General features: G+C 36.7%; 1 pseudogene across 1 annotated transcript in view; it reads right to left on the minus strand.

Moving 5' to 3' along the window:
- Window positions 1-2,418: 2,418 nt before the first annotated feature.
- LOC149163414 (microtubule-associated protein RP/EB family member 1A-like) overlaps window positions 2,419-26,091 on the minus strand; it is a 79,579-nt pseudogene continuing 55,906 nt past the window's right edge. The window contains exon 8 of the transcript XR_016260610.1: window positions 2,419-2,686. The product of XR_016260610.1 is annotated as a microtubule-associated protein RP/EB family member 1A-like (transcript). The remainder of the gene's footprint in view (window positions 2,687-26,091) is intronic.

Below are 26,091 nucleotides of genomic sequence, written 5' to 3' on the forward strand. Positions count from 1 at the left end.
TAATTACCTCAAATTATTTATTCTCTTTGAGATGCTAAGTGTACCACAAGTCACATTATGAGGTTTTCCCATATTTGTTGAGTCCAGTCCACTTTTGCAAGAGTAGGTTGGAATCGTTAACTTAAAACAGTTCACCATGTCAGACGAACTTAGTATTTCTCTCTGTTCACCATGTCAGCATAATTTAATATTTCACATATTTTTTATTAACTCAGTTTATAGGTGAAATTTTCTTAGAGATATTTTGTCACGTATTAGTTATTAATGTGTAGTTTGAATACCTCAAATTATGTACTCTCTTTTAGATGCTAAGTGTCCCACAAGTCACATCATGAGGTTTTCCCATATTTGTTGAGTCCACTTTGGCGACCATTAACTTAAAGCAGTTCTCCCATAAGATATTCGTGAACAAACTCAGTAACTCCACCAATTTAGTTATCCACTACCGGATGTGAAAAAGAAACCAAATTCACATGGCCAAATGAAGTTCAAACAAAAAAAAATGGAGAAAGAGGTTAAACTTTAACCAACAGAGAAAGGTTAAAAAATACCCACAACTACAAAGATCTATGGTATAATAAGGAGCTTCTGATAGAGCATACGAAAAAACGTTTGAAAGAACTGTCCATAGATAGCCAATCACAACCATTGCTAATGCCTTTACATTTCTGGGATAAATCCCTTGGCATTCCCAGGAACAGCTGTATTAACCCCAGAAGTGTGTCATTTCAAATATGGTACACCCCGTTTTGAAGACTCACACACACTTGGGACTTCTGTAGCGTGGGCGTGCTCTTTAATTGAAAAATTCAAAGAAACTGTGGTTTGTACCTCTGCCATTCAACCTGGAACAAAAAAATTATGACCATGGACAAGTAGAGAGTTCTTCTAGAGATTTAACCAAATTCGGGCTTTCCACAGAAATTGAACCATTGCCTACCATGAGCCAGATGAAATTTATCACGCATCCACGAGGACAGATTAGGAATTGGAGGAATGGGTCCAAGAATATATAGCTTATAAAGAACAGTTGTAACAGCATTTACAGGCCCCGATGGTCTCGTTTTCACGAGTTGAATATAAAGATTTCATATGTCATTCAATTAAGAGCAGACATTAACCATCAAGACAGCAAAGGCAATTCTATCATTGAGGAAACTCTTCCTCATGCAAGCCAAAGTAATCAGAGGGAAGACACAATCTAGAGTAGAGTGGGCTATAAACATCTGTTGCATCATCTTAGTAGATCAAAGATGGTAGGAGACACCAAAGAGATTGGAGATCTTAGGATTATAGTTAGAAACACTAATCCTTTATACTATCATAGATGGATTACTAGAATGGAAAATAGGGTAGGAGGGCATCTCTGTTTTGTATTTTCTTCGGTGGGATTTAAAGGATTGCATGAGAAATGGTTTTATGGAATGTCGGGCAATAGATTCCACATTGAAGTCTAGATATATGAAAGCTATCACGAAATAAATGCATTATCTTAACAAGAAATAAATGCACTTTTGATACTTGACTGTCTGTAAACACTTGTTATTATTGGTTTAAAATTTTCAATTAGGTATATAATCTTCACAAATAACCAATCTCGTTAATGAAGAAAAGCTTATGCTCCCAATATTTCTACTAATTCTTGCAAATACTAGAGGCCTAAACCCAGAAACATGGACTTGCCAACTTGTGACCATCCGTTTGTCATTTGCAGTGAACTTCTATCAAGATGATTTGCATGCAAATAATTTACGTATTGTTCTATTTCACGTGTTCATGTGGCACCCTGTCAAGTATTGATAAGCTTTATTCTTTGAAGAGAAATAAATGCTCAACAGATCTTTCTACTTAATTCAAGAATTGATCGTCTCAGACATAAGCAGCATTGTAACATGTATGGATCCATGTCTACGTCTAGAATCCCATTAGAGATCAGAGTTGCACCAAAATCACATACATATTCATGTAGCACCAAGAACATTACATCATATGAGTATCTGAGCAATGAAACACTTCACTGAAGTCAACGACTATACCCTCCACATAAAAACTTTTATCAAACTACTGTTTGACCAACTCAAAATAAAAGAAATTATAATTGCTGGATCCTGCCAAAAAAAGAAGGCAACTCAACACACCGAAGACTTGAAAACACATTTCCTCGGAGAGTAGCAGGCCAATACCAAATTTCCTTTCAATCTGTAGTTTATGCTCTTAATTGCAATTAAGCCATCGTCAACCATCCTTCACAGGATGTCCACGCTAATTCTTCCATCTGCAGGCCAAGCTAACTCTCACATTCATTGGAAAGAGAACATAATGGTATAGGTTTGCACCTATATTATTTTACTGCGCATAATGAGAAAAAATATATGGCCCGAAGACTCAAGTACAGAAGAAAATTCACTTGACCATTGTTCATGATTGTGCTCTTATTATTTGATCTTCATAAGTCCCAATGCTGCCCTGCAGAATCATTTGATCTTGATACTCCATTAACCATCTCAGCCCTAGTTGCTGATTTACGTTTATACATCTCCCTTTTTCCCTTTGACCTTCTGGTTTCGTCAATGCCCTTGGGTACATTCTTTGGCAAGACCGATCTGTTGATTATGGCCTGAGCTTCAGAAAGTACAGAATCACTATCATCTTCAGCATACAATATTTTCTGAATTGCCGTGACTACCTGTACAAATTACTATCAGGATTTAGAAACCTCATTAGACCATCCACACCGTCAAAAGAAAGTAAATTGAAAACCTAATGTATAAATCACATCATGTCCCATGGAACACCATTCTGACATGCTTCGTCAGGCAGTTCTAAACCAGAGGAACCTCAGAAACTCATAACAAGAAAGGGGTAGTATCATATATCTTTGATCATGGTAAAACTAGCAAGTTAGGGGAAAAATGATGCATATTCTAAATATGGATACTAGAGAATGTTGTGCCTTGAATGGAAATTCAGTATTACTTTCTTCGTCAAGCTTGTCATTGCAGTTTCTTCACTGAACTATTAATATTGTTAAAAAACTAATAAGGTTGCATTACAAAAGGTAAACGTCAAATTTTAAATAGCACTTTAAAATTTCAAATAGAAGAATCAAAATAGTATCATAACATTTATGAACCAAAACAAAATTATCTCCATTCTCCACTAATATAAGAATCAAGACCTAGGGCCAAAACAAGAGTATTTAAGTACATTATTACTGTCTGGTCTTTAGAGTCTTTACAAAAACAGAAGTACAACGATAAGGAAAGAAAAGTCAAGACCACCTATTTATTTGGATCATGATCATCAGGAGAGGTGAGATCCTCATTAGCATCTTCATCTGCCATCAATTCTCCCAGGAACCACTCACTTTCAAGTTCTGAATATGATTCCGACCATTCATCCAAGGTCAACTTTGAGAGGCCATTTTTATTAGGCTCCTAGAAAGCAATATCTAAAATATTGACATCCCATTATTCCTTATGAAGGAAATCGCTCTTTTTAGCCAAAATATCTATGTGACATAGTCGTGGATCAAAACCAGGTGTTTTGTGCTTCTTGATGTCAAATGGTTCCTCTTGAAGCTATGAATGAAGATGTGTCTGCAATACTCGAGAAAGTAGTTGTATAGAAAAATATTGTAACTTGAGGGCACCAATTTACAGGATCCCTAGTGCTCATATTTACCCTTGCATCTTTAAATCCAAACTCATGTTATCCACACACAAAGGCAATAAATAGTGTGTGAAACGGTCCATCAAATTCGATTCAGAGGCTAGTCAGGAACAGTTTGGTACCTAACTGGTCCTAATCGGCCAATTCCATCAAAAATCAGACGGTTCAGGCGCCGCATGGCTAGGTGTGTTGATATTCTGAAAAAAAGTTGAGCATCTCCCCATAAATAGAGATGCACTTCCTCTCATTTTCTCATGGATGGATTGGGAGAGAAATTCCTTAGCTAGTTCTAAAATTTCTACTATTTTTCTCATTATGAAAAAGGTTATGGAAGGATGACTAGAGCAACCTTTATGGGAATGGTCTTGTGGAAGATTTTGACATTTTCTTGGATTTTCATGGCTAGGGTATATGAATGATCTTTATTTAATTAGTAAGTGGTCTCTCTAATATTGTTGGATTTGTGTATGGATGATTATCAAATGTAATTGTATTTGTCTAATGGATATGGTGCATTCACTTGGTTTCTTTTGGATAAAATCCCTTGTTGAAAACCCTAGGAAGGTTTCTAGTGGAGACATTTCCCTTGAACTTCTTGGATTTTGTAAGATATCAGATGGATCTTCTAGGGTTACTAGTGGACAACCCTAGATATATCCCAAGATCCATTTTTCTTCTCCCAAAGGAGTCCTTAGTTGATCCCATGTGCCCCAAAATAGCAGTAGGACAAGGCACTGGTCTCCAGTGCTCCCCTCAAATTTCATACCTCGACTTCTTTCAAAACCATTTTGCAAGATTTACTCTTCCAAGATTCTTGGGTTGGGTTGTACACCTTTCCAATCTTAGACAAACTCACCTAATCTTAGACAAACTCACTTAGTGTTTTGTATCACTATTCCATTGTCATAGTTTTATGCATATGTTTTGATGGTATACTTAGGTAGGTTTCTTTCTTTAAATTATTTTTGGCATTTTCTAGGAATTGCGTTGGCACTCCCACATTGTGGTCATTTGTTGGACATTAATAAAATTATCTTATCTTCATATCGCCTTGGAACTCATTGTCATAAACCCCAACAATTTTAACCTAGGGAAGCCCCCCCTTGAGCCGGACAAGATCCAGCCTTAAGTGTAGAAGTGTTGGTTAGGTGAAAGTGGCCCCCTCTTTGTTTCACTTAGATCACATTTGAGCTTTTCGAGCTTTATCTCCTAAAGTGCAAGTTCATGTGATAATAGTACTAATGCTTAAATGCAGGTTTGTTGTGGCTGAGAATGTAGAAAGTCCCAAAAAGAAGCAGTTGTTTGTGTTAGTTTGTGTAGCTCGGACAGGTGTTCTAGTCTCATATTGTGTCTATGAGGCTATGGAACACATTTTCTCCAATCCCCAGAAAAGGTTTCACAAGAAAACGTCTTTGACTAGATTCAATTAAGCAGTTAATTAGTTTCCTAAGTTTAACTTAGGGAACTAGATTAATTACTCAATGTTAATTGAGGTAAATTGATTCACTTGAAAGATTCAAGATGATCTTAGCCATCGATTGAGATTAGATCATGGTCGTTGATTCGTCAACGAGAGATTATAAGAGGAAATCGAAGGGCATTTGGAGAACACATGTTGGCGGAAAAGTTTAATTTGAGTTTGGCCCAAGGTTCGATCGAGAGTGCCAACAAAAAGGCCCGCGTAGTCTAGCACTTCGCCGACATTTTCACTCTTTTGGAACAAAGGAGCATCTCACCCGAGGCGAGACGGAACCATAAAATGATGTAGGGGATCTAGATCTGATTAATTAGGCAACTTGCGCAACTATTACCACATTCATTCTCTACCATTTGACTCATGCACTTAACAGAAAATAGACATATGCAGAAAAATTTAAAAGGGCCTGTTGACCACTACGTGTCAACTTCCCATGGCAGTACACCCCCTTTTTTCGCAAAGGGATAGCACTCAATCGACGTGTCCGTGCCTGTCATCATCAGCCCGATCATATTGTTTTGTAAACCCAGTCTGCATGTGTAAATTGTAAATAATCTTAGCAGATCTGAGTCATGTATGTAAATTCCCTAGGTAGACCTAATTTTCTAGTGATAATCTACGTTCCGGAAGGTTTTTTGTCTCACCGATCCATGATCGGCAGAGTTTTCCTTCAGCCTAACCCCAAAGCCAGAATGAATTTTGTCATTAGAATCTTAGGGGAATCCTAGTGTGTTGATCTGTTAGATTATATTTGGTCGCAGAACTGGGTGGTCCATGAGGGTCTATGTCAAATGGGTTTTCCCCCTTGAGATGTAAAATTGTTAAAGTCATGATGTAAAATGTCTTGAGGGTTAGAAAATGTTTTAATCCCTTCATAAGTCATAAGTCCTAAGTCCTAGGTCCTAGGTAATTTTTCCAAAGGCCAAGTTCGAGGATCCATTTAAAAATAAAAAATAAAAAACAATAAAAATAAATAAAATATAAATAATAAAAAATTTAAAAAAAAAATAACTAAAAAATAAAAAAATAAAATTTAAAAAAATAATAAAATTTAAAATAAAATAAAATTTAAAAAATAAATTAAAAAATAAATTAAAAAATAAAATTTGAAAAATAAAATAAAATAATAAAATAATAACAAGTCAAATTTTTGAGTAAATAAATGCAGAATTTTAATTGTTTAATATATTAAAATGCATTTAAAAATTCGACGGATGAGATTAAAAGAAATCTTGATCCTCATCGACAATTGAGTTTAGTTTGACATGGATCACTCGAACTAGCCGTTGGGAATTTTTTCTTTAAATAGGATGTTAGGGGTCATTTGGGATCAGATTTGATCTGAGAGTCTGGTGCTAAAGAAAGTTGTCTTGTAGTCAGTTTTTGTGCAATAAAGAAAAATTTGGGGTTAAAAATCTTGCTGGTGTTACTCTTCTAGAAACGCTATAAGATCTTTTATTTTTCTGCATAATTTTATTTTCAGTGATCGATAATAGCTTGGTGAAGATTGATTCAGGCACAGGTATCTTGTCTGATCTTTGGGGTTTGAATGATAGTTTAGATTCTGAAATATAATGGCAGGTATCTCCATTTAATCTAGATTTCACTATCGTTTTTTCCCTCTATGTTAATGGTTGATTTTAAGCTGTGCAGGAAATCTTAGTTTTTAGTTTATCGGGTGTTAGGGGAAGTTCTCGGTTGAACCAGCCAACTCCCGGATTGCGTTTTCGGAAAGAGCCCAGCTAGTTTTAACCCTGGGCTTATCATCTGAGCTTTTTTATGAATGCATGGAGGGTTTTCTGAAGTACCTCACATTAAATTTAAAATTCTGAAAATATTTTTTTGCCATACCGACAGATCTGGGTATTTAGAGCATTTAATATGTAATTACTGTAATTATTTAGCTAGTTTTCTGTTAGGGTTTTTTTTTGTATATTTTATTTCTGGTGTTTGGTTTTTGCAGGTTGTAGGTACAGATTTTGAAAATTCTTCAGGGTTTTCCATTAGGCAATCTGAAGCAGGAAGGGTTTGAATTTTTAATTAAGTTTCTGGACTACGGGTTTGCTGCTGCGTTTTCATTTTTCACTGCTGCCTGGGGTTTTCATTTCATAAAAAAAATTCGAAATTTTTTTTAAGAACAGGTTGTGGGATTGCTACTTCACCTCCAAGAAGTTTTCTCCCACTTGCAGCACACTGGCAGCATTTTTTCCCTCTGCGTTTTTCCTCTCAGCTATCTGCAGCAAGCTTCCTCAGCTCCAGGTGTCTAAACCCTCACGTCACCCTCAACCCTCTCCACGCAGCATCATTCTCAGCCTTCATGCAGTTGCTTTCTCACCATTTCCCCATCCGCTGGCCACTACTCATTCCACGCAGGTCTCTTAGCGTTCTTTCCCTCTGCCAAATCCGCTGTTCCTTTTTTCTTTTTCTCTGCAAGCGTGCATTCTCCTTCCTGCTGCAATCTCCCTAAGCTGTGTGCTACCTAGTCGAGGTTCCCATCGAACAAAAGCGCGTCCACCTTACCCCTCAAGCAGTGCTGTCCTGCTCCATCCTTTTGCGTATTACTTCTTTGCAACCTTTGAACACTGCTCAAACCGTTCATAATGTTGCCCCTCCTCCCTACATACAGTTTTATGCATCATCCAGCCTATCCATCCTCTACTGCTCGCACGCACCTACAAACAAACACCCAGTTCCTCACTTATTTCTACTCTGCCGTCAACCAGCACCAACAGCAAACAAAGTAGATTCGATTTTTGTTATAATGAGGTAGGGTGATGCGTATGGTAAGTCGTTGGTAAGTGTTTTTGATAAGATTTCATTTAAATTAGATTTCGTTCTTTTTTTTTTATTTTGTTCAATTTAGAATTTTGTTTAAGTTTTGTTTAATTTTAGGGTAACATGTGTATATATATGTCTGGTTAACTTTTTTAATTTAGAACTTCATTAAAAAAGAAAAATTTTAGATTTGGTTTAGAATTAGATTATTTTTAGTTTTAAATTTTAAAGTTAATTAGATTTGATTTTACTTTTTTTTAGTTTAGAATTTAATTAGTTTTGTTTGTTTTAAGTTGCAGTTTCATTTAATTTAGATTTAATCTTTTGTTTATTTTGGTTTTGATTTGTGATTGATATAATTTAGGATTCGATTTTATTTTTATTTTTTTTAGTTTTGTTTCATTTTGAATTTAAAATTTTAAAATCATAAAAAATATAAAAATTATAAAATCATAAAAATCATAAAAATTATAAAATTATAAAAAGCATAAAGAGTTTCTTTTAGTTTAGATTTTTTAATTTTATTTTAGTTTTAGTTTTGTTCAAATTTTAACTTATATATATATATATATTTTAAAAAAAAAAAAATTAAAATAAAATAAAATTTTCTTTTCTTTTCTTTTTTTAAATTTCATTTCACTTTTTTTTTTTAATTTTGATTTTGAAGAGCCTTAAAAATAAAAATAAAAAATTCATTATAAAAAAAAATAAAAATAATAAAATAATAAAATCATCAAAAAAGTTTCTGAGTTTTATTTAGAAATTAGATTCTATATTGTGTATATAAATTAGAATTTAGATCTTAGTTTTAGACTTTATTTTATAATATTTAGTTTTAAAATTCCATTTCATTTGTATATATTTAAATTCCATTTTTCATGTAGTTTAAATTTAGATGTTTTTGTTTATTTTGATATATATATATATATATATATATATATATTAAAAAAATATTAAAAAAAAAAATCAAAAATTTTGAAAAAAGGCTAATTAAAACTTGGAAATTCTTTTTCTAAAGTCTCTTCTCTGTTGTGGTAAGGTTAAATGTGCTTAAAATGTTTATATCTGGAGATTAAGTATTTGAAATCTGGTCAGCATTTAAGTTTCGTGGTTGTTTAAAGCATTTATTCTTTAGAAATTTAACTGCTAGATTATTGTTTAAGGCATTGTGCATTTGTTGAATATCTTATATTTTGCTTATAAATGATTGTTAATCATGGAATTATAAAGTTCATATTTCTGCAGCTTTGATAAACAATCGTTTAATCATTAACTCCATAAGGCACTGGTCTATTAACTTAATAAAATCAAATAGGTGCTTGTTTTCCCTCGTGTCTCCCAACCCAACTGGTCCACAGTTGGTCATCCATTGTCCCATAGGGTCTACCCCTCTTAGCCGCGGGAGACAGGCTTAAACGGAGAGATCGGGGATTAGGGTGACAGCCCCCAGTCTGAGCGTTGTCGTGACAATTGTGCGACAACATTTTTTGGCGTTGTTGCCAGGGACATTTTATTCTCGGCATTTCAACGACAATCATCCTTTTCATTTCTTATCTTTTCATCTAGCCCGGCAACGCCAACATTTTTTGGCGTCGTTGTCGGGGATAGAGTTTTTCTGTCCCTGGCTTTTCAACGACATTCATCTTCTCATTTCTCATCATTCTTTCATCTTTCTCATATCTCATTTGAGCTAGCAGATTCAACATTTTTTGGCAACATTTGGATCTTTTCATATCAACAACTTCTCTTCAGTTCGTTTCTTGTTTGGGTGGCGACTACATTTCATTTATTTTTCCCAGACAAGAAGCCTCCTCATATCTGCTTGTTAGTTGCTTTTTTGGATCCTAGAATCAAATTCGTTGTTCAAGTGGCGACTCAACTTCTTTCATCTCTTGATTTTCTTGAGCAGAGATCTCTTTCTATCATCCATTTGGTCCCTCATTATTCATCATGGATTATTCGTTTAAACCATGTCATTTCACTAATGATCTCCATGATATTCCGGAAGTGGCCATTTTCTAAATTACCTTTGTTCTTAAGTGGTGATTCAGTCGTTGTTAAAAGACATCTAGGCTTGTTTACTCGTATAATGATCATATATTGTAGATCCCCTCAGTATAATCATGAAGATGTCAAAATGCGTCTTTTTGTCCTTTCTTTAGAGGGTGATGCTTTGAATTGGTTTAACAATTGTCCTAAGGATTCTTTCACTTCTTTACAAGACATTGTCAATGCCTTTAAAGATAGATATGGTAATCCGGATAGCTCGCCTTGTGCCCCTAAAATTGTGCGACAGAATGAAAGTAATCTTATGAAAGGTTCAGCTGTCGGTGAAAGATTCCAAGACAATTCTTCATATCATAATGTTCCATCCACCTGTACCATTGCAGATCAAATCCATGATAGTGGAAAAGCAGGGACAAATGACAATGAAAAGGAAGATCAAAAGCAAATTATACAAGAACTAATGCTGCTGGTAAAAAATATGGAGATAAATCAAACTAATTATGCCAATGATGTGAGAACTTTATGCACCCACCTGGAAAAACATAATAGGGAGATGGAGATCATGCAAAATCAACATGCTAAAGAAATTGAGGCTATGACGACTAATCATGACACAGAAATTAGTTTTATGCAAAGCAAGTTATCAAGCTTAGAGGAAAATATGACAACCATGAAAGCTAATCATGATAGGGAAATTAATTCTATGCAAAACAAGTTGTTAACTATGGATGAAGAAATGACTATCATGACATTCGATCATAATAATCAGTTAGCTACCATGCAAGCAAATCATAAGGAAGAGATAAACTCTATGCAACATTGCTTGATGACCATAAGGGAAAAAGACGATAAAGTAATAAAAGATATGGAAGCTAATCAGATATGTCTTCAGAAAAAGTTATTGACCATGGAAGAAGACCATGCCAAGGAAATCAGTGCTATAAAGGTTGAACACTCTAGTAAGATAGATGCCATTAAATACAGGATCAGAAATTTCAACAATGGTCAAAGGATGAAAGAAACCAGGGAATGTCAATAGATCAAGAGCCTCCTTGTCTTTTACAGCAAGCTCTATCTTATTATGAAGTCCTTTGTTCCATTGAAAAGTGGATAATTGATGGTGACCTGGATAAAAGGGAAATTAATAATAAGGTTGATGCTCACATAGTTAATCCACCAGTCATAGAAGATCAAGTTATAACTAATGGCACCTATGAGATTGATCCATCATCCTTGGCAGGGCAGATGCAGAATGAAGAAAGACATGTCACGCATATCTTACATACATCATCTGAGAGCTTTGAAGCAGAAGGTTCCACGTCATCAGTTATACAGCCTGCCATAACGAAAAAACGCAAAAGAAAGAAAATGAGAAAAAGATTTGATGCATCAAATGGCCGCGAGCAGCTTGATTTTCGGATAGGAAAAAGTCCTACCATATGCAGAATTGGACATGGCACATCCGACAAGCAGCCGACAGATTTGCCTGAAAGTAGGCAAATGCTCAGTATACACTATACTGAACACATTTGATGCCATGGGGCATCCTTTGTATTGTATTTCTAACCCTACTCCTTGTTTTTCAGCATTGTCATTTCTGTTTTAGGATTAGATTTACTTTTTTAGACTAGTTAATAAATGAAGAGCTTATATCTTTCATGTGCTTAATGTTATATGATGATTCTTGAATGGACACTACTTATTTCTGTTGTGTGTTGCGTGGATGCAGATTCTGGATTCTCACATTCCTACAGTGCAACAACGTGTCCCCAAGTGGAGCCAGATGTTGACCACTACGTGTCAACTTCCCATAGCAGTGCACCCCCTTTTTTTGCAAAAAGGATAGCACTCAATCGACGTGTCCGTGCCTGTCATCATCAGCCCGATCATATTGTTTTGTAAACCCAGTCTGCATGTGTAAATTGTAAATAATCTTAGCAGATCTGAGTCATGTATGTAAATTCCCTAGGTGGACCTAATTTTCTAGTGATAATCTACATTCTGGAAGGTTTTTTGTCTCACAAATCCATGATCGGCAGAATTTTCCTTCAGCCTAACCCCAAAGCCAGAATGAATTTTGTCATTAGAATCTTAGGGGAATCCTAGTGTGTTGATCTGTTAGATTATATTTGGTCGCAGAACTGGGTGGTCCATGAGGGTCTATGTCAAATGGGTTTTCCCCCTTGAGATGTAAAATTGTAAAAGTCATGATGTAAAATGTCTTGAGGGTTAGAAAATGTTTTAATCCCCTCATAAGTCATAAGTCCTAAGTCCTAGGTCCTAGGTAATTTTTCCAAAGGCTAATTTCGAGGATCCATTTAAAAATATAAAATATAAATAATAATAAAAAAAAAAAAACTAAAAAATAGAAAAAATAATAAATTAAAAAAATAAAATAAATTAAAATTTAAAAAATAAATTAAAAAATAAACAAAAATTTGAAAAATAAAATAAAATAATAAAATAATAACAAGTCAAATTTTTGAGTAAATAAATGCAGAATTTTAATTGTTTAATATATTAAAATGCATTTAAAAATTCGACGGATGAGATTAATTAAAATCTTGATCCTCATCGACGGTCGAGATTAGTTTGACATGGATCACTCGAACTAGCCGTTGGGAATTTTTTCTTTAAATAGAGTGCTAGGGGTCATTTGAGATCAGATTTGATCTAAGAGTCTGGTGCTAAAGCAAGCTCTCTTGTAGTCAGTTTTTGTGCAATAAAGAAAGACTTTGGGGTTAAAAATCTTGCTGGTGTTACTCTTCTGGAAATGCTATAAGATCTTTTATTTTTCTGCATAATTTTATTTTCAGTCATCGATAATAGCTTGGTGAAGATTGATTCAAGCACAGGTATCTTGTCTGATCTTTGGGGTTTGAATGATAGTTTAGATTCTGAAATATAATGGCAGGTATCTCCATTTGATCTGGATTTCACTATCGTTTTTTCCCTCTATGTTAATGGTTGATTTTAAGCTGTGCGGGAAATCTTAGTTTTTAGTTTACCGGGCGTTAGGGGAAGTTCTCGGTTGAACCAGCCAACTCCCGGATTACGTTTTCGGAAAGAGCCCAGCTAGTTTTAACCCTGGGCTTATCATCTGAGATTTTCTATGAATGTATGGAGGGTTTTCTGAAGTACCTCACATTAAATTTAAAATTCTGAAAATATTTTTGTGCCATACCGAGAGATCTGGCTATTTAGAGCATTTAATATGTAATTACTGTAATTATTTAGTTGGTTTTCTGTTAGGGTTTTTTTTGTATATTTTATTTCTGGTGTTTGGTTTTTGCAGGTTGTAGGTACAGATTTTGAAAATTCTTCAGGGTTTTCCATTAGGCAATCTGAAGCAAGAAGGGTTTAAATTTTTAATTAAGTTTCTAGACTACGGGTTTGCTACTGCATTTTCATTTTTCACTGTTGCCTAGGGTTTTCATTTCATAAAAAAATTTCGAAATTTTTTTTAAGAACAGGTTGTGGGATTGTTGCTTCACCTCCAAGCAGTTTTCTCCCACTTGCAGCACACTGGCAGCATTTTTTCCCTCTGCGTTTTTCCTCTCAGCTATCTGCAGCAAGCTTCCTCAGCTCCAAGTGTCTAAACCCTCACGTCACCCTCAACCCTCTCCACGCAGCATCATTCTCAGCCTTCATGCAGTTGCTTTCTCACCATTTCCCCATCCGCTGGCCACTACTCATTCCACGCAGGTCTCTTAGCATTCTTTCCCTCTGCCAAATCCGTTGTTCCTTTTTTCTTTTTCTCTCCAAGCGTGCATTCTCCTTCCCTCTGCAATCTCCCTAAGTTGTGTGCTACCTGGTCGAGGTTCCCATCGAACAAAAGCGCGTCCACCTTACCCCTCACGCAGTGCTGTCCTGCTCCATCCTTCTGCGTATTACTTCTTTACAACCTTTGAACACTACTCAAACCGTTCATAACGCTGCTCCTCCTCCCTACGTATAGTTTTCTGCATCATCCAGCCTATCCGTCCTCTGCTGCTCGCACGCACCTGCAAACAATCACCCAGTTCCTCACTTATTTCTGCTCTGCCGTCAACCAGCACCAACAGCAAACAAAGCAGATTCAATTTTTGTTATAATGAGGTAGGGTGATGCGTATGGTAAGTCGTTGGTAAGTGTTTTTGATTAGATTTCATTTAAATTAGATTTCGTTCTTTTTTTTTATTTTGTTCAATTTAGAATTTTGTTTACGTTTTGTTTACTTTTAGGGTAACGTGTGTATATATATGTCTTGTTAACTTTTTTTAATTTAGAACTTCATTAAAAAAGAAAAATTTTAGATTTGGTTTAGAATTAGATTATTTTTAGTTTTAAATTTTAAAGTAAATTAGATTTTATTTTACTTTTTTTTAGTTTAGAATTTACTTAGCTTTGTTTATTTTAAGTTTCAGTTTCATTTAATTTAGATTTGTTGACACCTAATCCTCTGCGATTGGGTGAATTTGGAATGTGAACAGTCATCAAGAAGATGAACTGATCAGTCACATTCATGTATATAACAATAGCTACCTAATGAAATAAATGAATCAGTTTTTCTGCCAAGTCTGGAGTTACTCCTGGTCTGACATGGTATCAGAGCCAGGTTTAAAAATAGTTGTAACTCCCTTCAGTTTTGCTACTGTGGGCTGTACGCTGGCCTGAGCTCTGTCCTCAAACGCCTCTGTCATTTTGTCCACTGAGCGCTCCTCTGCCTCTGTCCTGAAATGATTTGCCACTGCCATATTCCCTTCTGTCCTGATGATGGCCTGTCCGAGCTCATTTCGCTTCTATGCTAAAATCTCTGTCGAAACTCTGCAAATCTCATTCATTCCTGAATACATCCGTTGAAGCGTGTCACTGCATGCTGTGCTGAAGGGGTCATATTCTGTGTTGAGACATTTGTTGAGACATTGTGTTAAGGTGAATCTGGGTGGTCAATTAGGGTGGAAGTTACGATGGTAACGACCTTCCCTCTTCCCTCACGCCGACTGGAATCATTCGAAACCCTAGCGTTCTAGAGGTTGTAGCTCTGCGACCAATGTTCTTCAACATGGAACCCAGTAGGTTTTCCATGCATCTGTACGTTTTTGCTCAGCCGAGAGATGGCAAAGAAGGTGAACACACAGTCCCTGCTCCTGGTAAGGAATTACATCGGAATTCCAAATTAACGAACAGTGAGTTTTTCTGAAGCTCTCCCTGCCTAATTTCGTTCGCAGGGTTACGAGGATTGAGCTTCTCCTGAATAGCAACTCAGGTTCTTGGTGACCATCCATGTTATGGGAATTTCCGACCTGATTATTCTCTGAACAACGCCACCCCTGCTTCTCTATTTGAGGTCCTTCGGGTTTGAGGTCCTTACGGTTAGAAGGATGCCTCGATATGTGGACTTGCTAGCCCTAGGATTGGAGGGTTAAAGTGTATATTTCTGCTTACAACTTTCCTTCATAGTCCTTTATGTAATCATTGTTATATAGTTTCTGGCGGGAGATAATTTTTAACATGAATATTACTTCAGCAATAAAGGGTGAAGGCCTGTTGTGAAGGATTGGATTGGTTAAGCAATACGCTTAAAGCTGGCGGGAGATAATTTTTAACATGAATTTTCTCAATGATAATGGTGCTGACAAAGACCTGAATGCTGTATGCGTTGTTCTTTTTTTTTGAGATAGCGGTGTTTCAGAACGAGGCTATCGTGCAGTGCTCCTTTTTTTTGAGATAATGGTGCTGACAAAGACCTGAATAGCTGTATGCGGTGTTCTTTTTATTTGAGATAGCGGTGCTGAATTAATTTGTTGTGGCTTATATTATAGCGGTGTTGAATTAATGCGTGGTTTATATATGTTTTGAATGCGCTGTCCCATTGAACTGTGGCTTGAATGATGTTGACCAGCGTTTGAGTTTTGGACGCCTGATGATTGACCAGCATATATATATATATATTCACCATCTTGCTTGAGAAAATTTTTGGACGCTGTTTGAATAGTTTGTAGATATGGAATATGGTGGATATATTATATGAGGATCCTTGGAGGGATTTGAAGAAACAGTACATAAAAGTGTTTGAAATTTTTTTTGCCCTTTTGAGTACAATTTCACTGTATATCAGCAGAAGTATTTTTTTACATAATGCATTCAATCATCTCTATGGTAGGAATAGTTCTCACTGGCAAGGAGAACTATCCTGAATGGTCCCGGATGATAAAACACACCCTCATCTTCAATGAGTTGTGGAAGGGAGTGTGTGTCGGAGAAGGAGAAAATGACCCAGTGCAGCCTACATCAGACAAAGAGCTCGTCATTTGGGAAAACAAGAACAGTGAAGCCTATGCATTAATCGCAGCATCTGTAAATGAAGAAGTAAGTCGCCATATTTCATCATATTCAACTGCCTTTGAAGCTTTACAAACGCTGAAAGAACTCTATGACTCACCTTCTGCACTTGAAGTTGTTCAGCTCATGATTAAACTCTTCACTCTTGAACTGAAAAATAATGATCCTCTTGCTCTTGCATCTGAAGTAAAGTCTATAATGCATGATATTAAATCCACTAAGGTTGAGCTGGATATCCCTCTTATTGCTTTTCTCAAGGCACTCTATCCTACTTACTCCAATTATCTTGAGTCTCTACAAGCAAATGGAAATCTTAAAGATATAACCTTTGATTCTCTTGTGAAAAAGTTTGCTGAAAGAGAGAAAGCCTTTGGAAAGAAGACAGTCCTTGAATCTTCTGAAGAGACTGTTTGCCTTGCTCATAAAGAAAAGCATCATGCTCAAGATTCTACAAGAGGAAGAGGTGGACGAAGAGGAAGAGGAAGATACTTCAGAGGCAGGGGGGGCAGACATTCTCAAGGAGAAAAGGCAGACTTACATTGCATTCGCTGCAAACGAAATGGATCACATGATGCTTCTACATGCAAGCTACCATGGGACAAAATTGAGCAGAAAAGAAACCAGTAGAAAGGTAAAACTGATGATACAGACAAAGGTAAAGCACCTGAATCCGCTCACTATATTGAGGCACAATGTAACATTGGAGTAAATGAAGATTTGTTTAATGCTTCACTTGCTTCTTCGAAAAATGATTGGTTGCTTGATTCAGGAACAACCTGTCATATGACTCATAGAAAAGATTTTTTTGAAGATTTCACTGACAATGTTGATGGAGCAGTATACTTTGCAGATCAGTCAAAAATCAAGCCATCAGGGCTTGGCACAATCAGGCTTAAACTGCCTGGTCTTCCAGACTTTCTTCTGGATCATGTTCTATATCTCCCACAGCTCAAGAGAAACTTGTTGTCCTTGGTCCACATCCGCCAGCAAGGTCACTCCATTCATATGTTTGATGGCAAGCTTGAGGTAAGAAAAGCATCTGACCACTCACTTGTCATGAGGGGAATAGAAGAAGAAAGGCTTCTCAAACTGCAAGGAACCTCTGCTCATGCACAACATTTCTCATATATTTCTCATCATAAAGAAGGTACACTTCCATCAAGTTTATTATGGCATGCTAGATTTGGACATTTAAACTATGACAGTCTCCGCTTATTGAAGAAAAATGGTGTTGCTGGTTTGCCTACAATTCCTAGGAAACATAAGCAATGTGATGCTTGCATTCTAGGAAAGCATAGCAAACAGTCTTTTCATGATTCACATTCAAGAGCACATAGGAAGCTTGAACTCATTCATTCAAATTTATGTGGTCCAATGCCTGTTCCTTCTGCAAATGGAAATAAATATATCATGACATTTATTGATGATTACACCAGAATGTGTTGGGTTTATTTATTGAAGAACAAATCTGATGCTTTTCAAACATTCAAGAATTTTCATAAATGGATTGAAAATGATGCACAATCTCATATTGGGTCTATTCGCACTGATAATGGAAAAGAATATACATCAAATGAATTTGAACACTATCTTCGCCAACATGGGATTAAACATCAAACAACTGTGCCTTATAATCCCCAACAGAATGGTGTAGCTGAAAGAATGAATAGAACAATCTTGAATATGGTACGATCCATGCTCTTTTTCAAAAATGTAAAGATAATGTTTTGGGCTGATGATGTTCTATGTGCTGCATATTTAAAGAATAGATGTCCATCTAATGCTATAAGAAACAAGACTCCTTATGAATTGTGGTATGGACATGTTCCTTCGGTAAAACATCTCAGGATCTTTGGTTCCACCTGTTATGCTTTGATACCAAAGGTACATAGAAACAAACTTGGTGCTAGAAGTTGTAAGTGTATCTTCCTGGGGTATTCAAACACCTCTAAAGCATACCGCCTCTATGATGAAGTAAATAAAAAGTTTGTTGTATCTAGAGATGTCATTTTTCTGGAATCATCCAAATCTGACAATGTTGTTGAGCGGCAACTTGATCGCTTGGATAGATTCGCAAAAACAAAATCATTTCAAGAATTTGATAATCAGATTCCACATCTTGAAGGGGGGATTCCTATACTAGATCAACATGTGGAATCTTCTTCTGAAGAACAATCTCCCCTGCATAAAACTCCAACAACGGATGATGCTTTAAGTGATGTAATTGATAGAATTGGGAGACTTAATCTTGATTCAGTCCCAACTCAATCAACAGAGCAGCCTGGACCATCTCAGAAAGGTCCCCCAAAATGGCTGACAAAGACACTTGAAAGTGTTCATCCTGATGAAATTGGAAAAACAGGAACCAGAAATTCAAACCGACAAAATGGAGGTGATGTAGATGACTCTAATTCACCTGTTGATATGGCTGTTACTTATGATTGTGAATTGAACTTGTCTACAGATTTTGAACCAACTTCCTTCAAAGAAGCTGCTTCTCATGATGAATGGAAAGAAGCGATGAAAAAGGAGTATGATGCCCTCATAAAGAATGGCACTTGGAAGCTGGTTGATCCTCCATTTGGAACCAAACCAATTGGCTGCAAGTGGGTCTACAAGAACAAATACAAAGTTGATGGCTCACTTGACAAGCACAAAGCTAGGCTTGTGGCAAAAGGCTTTGCACAGAAGGAAGGGGTCGATTATGAGGAAACTTTTGCTCCCACAGCAAAATGGGCCACCATCCGGACACTCTTTGCACTAGCTGCTCAGAACGGTTGGAAAGTCCATCAAATGGATGTAAAAACTGCATTCTTGAATGGAGATCTAAAAGAGAATGTTTTTATGTCCCAGCCTGAAGGATTTGTTGTGAAAGGACATGAACATAAAGTATGCAAACTTGTGAAGTCCTTGTATGGCCTCAAACAAGCACCACGAGCCTGGTATGAAAAACTAACTGAGTATCTTCTGAAACTCAACTTCAATCATTTTGATCTTGATGATGCAACTTTATTTGTCAAGAAAGTTGGCAAAACAGTTGTATATCTTGTGGTATATGTAGATGATCTTTTAATGACAGGGAACAATGAAAGCTATATTGCATCCATAAAGAAAAAATTAGGAAAAAGTTTTGAAATGACTGATTTGGGCTATGTTCATTATTATCTTGGCATTGAAGTAACCCAACATCCAAAATCCATATTTCTTTCTCAAAAGAAATACATTGGAGATTTGTTAAACAGATTTGGCATGACAGAGTGCAATCCTCTTTCTACTCCAATGGAACAAAACTTAAAGCTCACATCTATTGAAGGAAAGGAATTTGAGGATGCAACAAGGTATAGACAGCTTGTAGGAAGTCTCATCTACCTCACTACTACCAGACCAGACATTTCATTTATTGTTGGAATTCTCTCCAGGTTCATGCAAAAGCCTTGTGAGGGACATTGGTCTGCTGCAAAAAGAGTTCTAAGGTACTTGAAGGGAACTCAAGACCTTGGAATCAAGTATACACAGGTGGACGACTTCAGCTTGATTGGATACTCTGATTCAAACTTTGATGGAGACAAAGAAACTGGAGTATCTACTTCAGGATATGCTATGAGTCTTGGATCAGGAGCTGTCTCTTGGAGATCACGCAAACAATCAGTTCCAGCAGATTCCACAACAGAAGCAGAATATGTGGCAGCAGCTGAAGCAACGAAAGAAATTGTGTGGCTCAGGAAAATTCTTGAAGATTTGCAGGTAAAACAAGTACAATCAACTCCACTCATGATTGACAACACCTCTGCAATAAAGTTGGCAAAGAACCCAAAGTTCCATGATCGTACAAAGCACATCAATACTAAATATCATCTGATCCGACATCATGTTGAGGCCAAAACAATCAATCTCCGTCATTGTTCCACAAATGAGCAAATTGCAGACATCTTCACCAAAGTGCTTGGAAGAGAAAAGTTTGAAAGATTCAGAACGATGCTTGGACTCACCAACATCCCTTCAGATTAAGGGGGGGAATGTTGACCCCTAATCATCTGCGATTGGGTGAATTTGGAATGTGAACAGTCATCAAGAAGATGAACTGATCAGTCACATTCATATATATAACAAGAGCTACCTAATGAAATAAATGAATCAGTTTTTCTGCCAAGTCTGGAGTTACTCTTGGTCTGACAAGATTTAATCTTTTGTTTATTTTGGTTTTGATTTGTGATTAATATAATTTAGGATTAGATTTTACTTTTATTTTTTTTAGTTTTGTTTCATTTTGAATTTAAAATTTTAAAATCATAAAAATTATAAAAAGCATAAAGAGTTTCTTTTAGTATACATTTTTTAATTTTATTTTAGTTTTAGTTTTGTTCAAATTTTGACTTAGAAAAAAAAAATTGATTTTCTTTTCTTTTTTTAAATTTCATTTCACTTTTTTTTTAATTTTGATTTTGAAGAGCCTTAAAAATAAAAAAATAAAAAAAAATTCATTATAAAAAAAAAAAAAAAAAAAAAAATTTAAAAATAATAAAAATCATCAAAAAAGTTTCTGAGTTTTATTTAGAAATTAGATTCTATATTGTGTATATAAATTAGAATTTAGATCTTAGTTTTAGACTTTATTTTATAATATTTAGTTTTAAAATTCCATCTCATTTGTATATATTTAAATTCCATTTTTCATGTAGTTTAAATTTAGATGTTTTTGTTTATTTTGATATATATATATATATATATATATAAAAAAAAAAAAAAATCAAAAATTTTGAAAAAAGGCTAATTAAAACTTGGAAATTCTTTTTCTAAAGTCTCTTCTCTGTTGTGGTGAAGTTAAATGTGCTTAAAATGTTTATATCTGGAGATTAAGTATTTGAAATCTAGTCAGCATTTAAGTTTCGTGGTTGTTTAAAGCATTTATTCTTTAGAAATTTAATTTCTAGATTATCGTTTAAGGCATTGTGCATTTGTTGAATATCTTATATTTTGCTTATAAATGATTGTTAATCATGGAATTATAAAGTTCATATTTCTGCAGCTTTCGATAAACAATCGTTTAATCATTAACTCCATAAGGCACTGGTCTATTAACTTAATAAAATCAAATAGGTGCTTGTTTTCCCTCGTGTCTCCCAACCCAACTGGTCCACAGTTGGTCATCCATTGTCCCATAGGGTCTACCCTCCTTAGCCGCAGGAGACAGGGTTAAACAGAGAGATCGGGGATTAGGGTGACAGCCCCCAGTCTGAGCGTTGTCGTGACAATCTGTGCGACAACAAGGCCCATAAAACACACAACTGAATTTCCCATCCTCCATATATTATTAAGCAGCAGAGTTCAATTCCATTATATCATCGCCATTACAACTTGCGGCAATTACAAGCTTGCACATGGATATGAAAACTGACAAATAATACATAAGCAAAACATTACAGCCTCAAATCTCAAATATCACTTAACACTAAACATTGTAACAGAACCCCAACACATACAGGATATTGCCTATATTCCTGGCACGATCTGAACCTTGCGGCACTGTCCAAAACTTGTTTCTTGTTGCCTTTTGTTTTCTTTTATAGTCATGCTCGCTTGATCTAGTCTTCAATACCTCGCTCGCTTGATCCATGGTTTTCCAATACCAGGGGCCATTACCTTAATTCTCCGTTGATTGTATCAGAATCGACTCCTAGCTCTTCGACACACGCCCTTATATTCTGCTGCACAAGTTCGAAAACATTTCACTGTCGCTTTGATTTTCCAGTGCTCTGTTTCCAGTAGTTTTGTCCAAAATGTCCTTCGCAACTGCTATTCCTTCAAAAACGAAGGACCCAACATGCCTCGACCACATCCTATTGACTCGCCCTCGAGTCAATGTACTGCTGTTGTTGCTTCTGGATCCTGTGTAGGTTGGCTTCCACTAGCTTCAGTTGCAGTACCTTCAAACAAAGGACCCAACTCTGGAACGGTCTAAAGAGGTGACTCCTTAAAGCTTGTGAATGCGGAAACAGAGTTCCATGATTCCAAAAGTGTGGAAACCTTAGCTGAAAAATCGGTAACTGTCTGCTCACTAAGATCACTGGGTTGTGACTCAACAAGTTCCTGAATTTGTTGATCTGCAACAATAGACAGAGTACTCAAAGTAAACGGCCCTTTGGGTACACCATTTAGACATAGCAAGGGGAATAAGCAAGAATCCAAAAACAAAATAAGTAGACCGAGCATAGACATAATTGGTAGCTTCAAATAATTCATGGAGGAGGTAGCTAGACCAGTTCAGCTGATCACCACGGACACAAGCTTCTGCAACAGAAATAACATCCAACGTGCATTCTCCTCTGGTATAGTGGCGCATGAGTTTAGTGGCGATAACTGTAGTAGCAACCCGAATTGGCATATTCTTGATCATATCTAAAACAACTCCCAACCTTTTCAGGCAGTACCATACTTCTTGTACAAATTGTTTTCATCTATCTTTTTGCCATGCTTAGCTATTTTATGAAAGGTTGAATGAACATCAGCACCATATGCAGACATTCCAGTGACTTTGTGGATATCTATTGCATGAATGGGGTATTCGCGATCCAACCAGAGGGAACCCCCATGAAGGCGACTGATGAGAAACTTTGTGCAACGCATAATCTCACTGATGGTGCCAAATACATGTAAATCACGAAGAAGAAGAAAGGTGGACTGCTTTAGTGGACAGAAAACAACTCTGACTTTCATGGTGGAGCGAAAATTGGGGTGGGTATTGGGCTCCATAAAAACATCGGTCAGGGGCGCAAAGAACAAGGTGGGATCAGAGAGGTCGTTATCGAAAAGGTGGGCTTTGTCATACTTCCCCAAGAGATCATCCTCGCAGTGAATATGGGAATCAATAGGGTATAGACTGACAAAAGACTTAACTTGGCGAACCATGTTTGCAGGATGACGAGTGTACACAGATTGAACAGGATGACGAGAAGGAAAAGAAGGTTTAGGGATGTGTGATAGTGGAGGCAGAGCGAAAACTGAAAATGCGCGAAGGGAGAAGATGAAAGTGAAGACAACAGGTGGGAAGAAATATAACATCAATGATAGGGGGACTTAGCCGTTAGGTGCGACTTAAATTCAAGTTATTGACAGGTGATCCGGACACATACCGACGAATGCAGTGACGTCACAGGAAATCTAACGGTAGAATAAAATCTTATCGTAAATTGTGATACGGATTTGATAACTAACTCTGGCATGATTGGGAATACTGACAGACAAGACATATATTAAAGACTCTGACAAGACAAGATACGGCAAAATATCCCCGACCACAATTGGTTGCAGCAGAGGACAACTAAAAAGAGACTATGCTTGTAGAAAAGATAGAAAATACAACCTATCAAACTAAGGAAAGACTTTATTGACACAACTATCCTAACTCCTACCTACTCTCACAAGGAGAGGACATTTTATTTTGAAGTTGAAGCAGAAAAGTAGGGCTTCAGGCGAGCGCCATTCACCCATTTAGAAAAAAGAGTACCATCTAATTGAGCAAGCCGAACAGCACCAGATTCTTTAATTTCTGCAACATAAAAAGGACCAAGCCAATGCATTTGGAGCTTACCAGGATATTCGTGATACTTGTTTCATAAAGTAGTAGTTGGTCACCCACAGAAAAGGACTTCTTCTTGATGTGACGATCATGCCAAGCCTTTAGGCGCTCCTTTTCAACTGTCTGATGAAAATACGCAAGAAATTGGGATTCATCTAGTTTCAAAAACTCATTCACTCTATCAAGAATATATTCATCCTCTGACATCCGAGTTGCATGAGCAATGAAAAGATTAGGAACAATAAACTCAATGGGAACAACAACTTCTCTACCATAAACTAATTCAAACAGGGTATACATATGCAATCGTTTGACAGTAGTTCTGTAGGCCCACAAAGTAGCAGGAACCCATTCATCCCAATCATCTCGATTTGTGGAACAGATCTTAGTAAGTCCCCTCTCCAATATTTTATTAAACGCTTCTACAGTCCCATTGGCTTGCAGATGATAAGGAGTGCTTTTATGATGTTGTATCATGAAATTTTGCAACAGAGTGTGAATTGTTTCATTAATAAAATGGCAACCTTGATCACTCGTCAGGCCACGAGGACAACCAAACCTAGTAATAATATTCTCAAAGATAAATCGAGCAGTCGTATCAGCATTGTAGTCTTTGACCGGAGCAGCTTTCGCCCAACGAGTTAAGTAATCTGTTGCGGTAATGATATATCAAACGCTTCTACAGTCCCATTGGCTTGTAGATGATAAGGAGTGCTTTTATGATGTTGTATCATGAAATTTTGTAACAGAGTGTGAATTGTTTCATTAATAAAATGGGAACCTTGATCACTCATCAGGCTGCAAGCACAACCAAACCTGGTAATAATATTCTCAAAGATAAATCGAGCAGTCGTATCAGCAGTGTAGTCTTTGACCGGAGTAGCTTCCGCCCAACGAGTCAAGTAATCTGTTGCAGTAATGATATATCGAGCATGTGTGTGACGAGCAGGAGGGTGGATTGGTCCAATAAAATCAACAACCCATTTTTCAAACGCAACAAGCATCTGCATCGGATGCAAGGGCATTTCATCTCGATGCAACAGTTGACCAACCCGTTGACAGACATCGCAAGTTTTTGCATATTGTTTCGCATCCTTGAACAAAGTCGGCCACCAAAGACTAACTTGTAAGAGCTTTCAAACAGTAGCTTTACCTCCAACATGTCCCCCTGCAACTCCAGCATGACATTCCCACAATATCCCTTCGTGTTCATGAACAAAGATACAATAGCGTAAGACTTGATCAAGCCCCATCTTATATAACTGTCTTGCGATAATTTGATAGTCTGTTGCTCTAACAACTAAATGCTTTTTTTGCACCGTAGTGTAATCGGAAGGGCACTAACCTATAGCAAGAAAGGTAGCAATCTCTTCTAAATAGTCAAGGACAACTTCAATGTGGAAAAAATGAGCATCTGGAAACTCATCATCGATCGGTCCCCCTAACTCTCCTAACTCCAACCTAGACAAATGATTCGGCCCCACATTTGACCTTCCCGGCTTGACAATTACTTCAAACGTGAACTCTTGGAATAACAGCAACCACCAACAAATTCTTCCTTCAAGCACAAGCTTATTAACTAAATACTTCAGCGCTGAGTGGTCTGTGAAAAACTTGAACAAGCCTCCCAACAAGTAATGTCGGAAATTCTGGAGAGAATACACCATCGCCAAAGCTTCCTGTTTTGTGGTAGTATAATTCTTCTCCGCATTGGAAAGTTTTCTGCTTGCGAAATAGATAGGATGGTCCAATTTTCCTTCACCTGGTTGCATCAAGATAGTGCCCAAAGCGATCCCGAATGCATCAACATGGACATGGAATTGCTTGTTCCAATCAAGATAAATTAAAATAGGTGCACTTGCAAGCTTCTCCTTCAATGTATCAAATGCAACATCACATTCAGTGGACCACGTAAAGCGCTCAAATTTCTTAAGGAGCCTCTCAAGCGGAGCTGTAATTGAAGCATAATTTCTTATGAATTTGCGATAATACCCAGTATGGCCCAAAGTTGAACACAATTGTCGAACCGAGGTGGGTGGCAGCATATTCAATATCATCGCAACTTTAGCAGGATCCACACAGACTCCCTCCTTGCAAACAATATGCCCCAATAATGTTCCAAAAGGCACAACAAAAATGCATTTCTTTAGGTTCAATGATATTTGGAGTTGCCTGCACCTGTCAAACATAACCCTCAACAAGCTAGGGTGATTCTTAAGCAAACTATAAACAATCCAATCATCCATGTAAACTTCCATAA

The sequence above is a fragment of the Pinus tabuliformis genome, chromosome 5_1 (genome assembly GCF_031772625.1).
Source record: "Pinus tabuliformis cultivar Carrire ecotype Pingquan chromosome 5_1, CPIR1, whole genome shotgun sequence".
NCBI classification, from domain to species: domain Eukaryota; kingdom Viridiplantae; phylum Streptophyta; class Pinopsida; order Pinales; family Pinaceae; genus Pinus; species Pinus tabuliformis.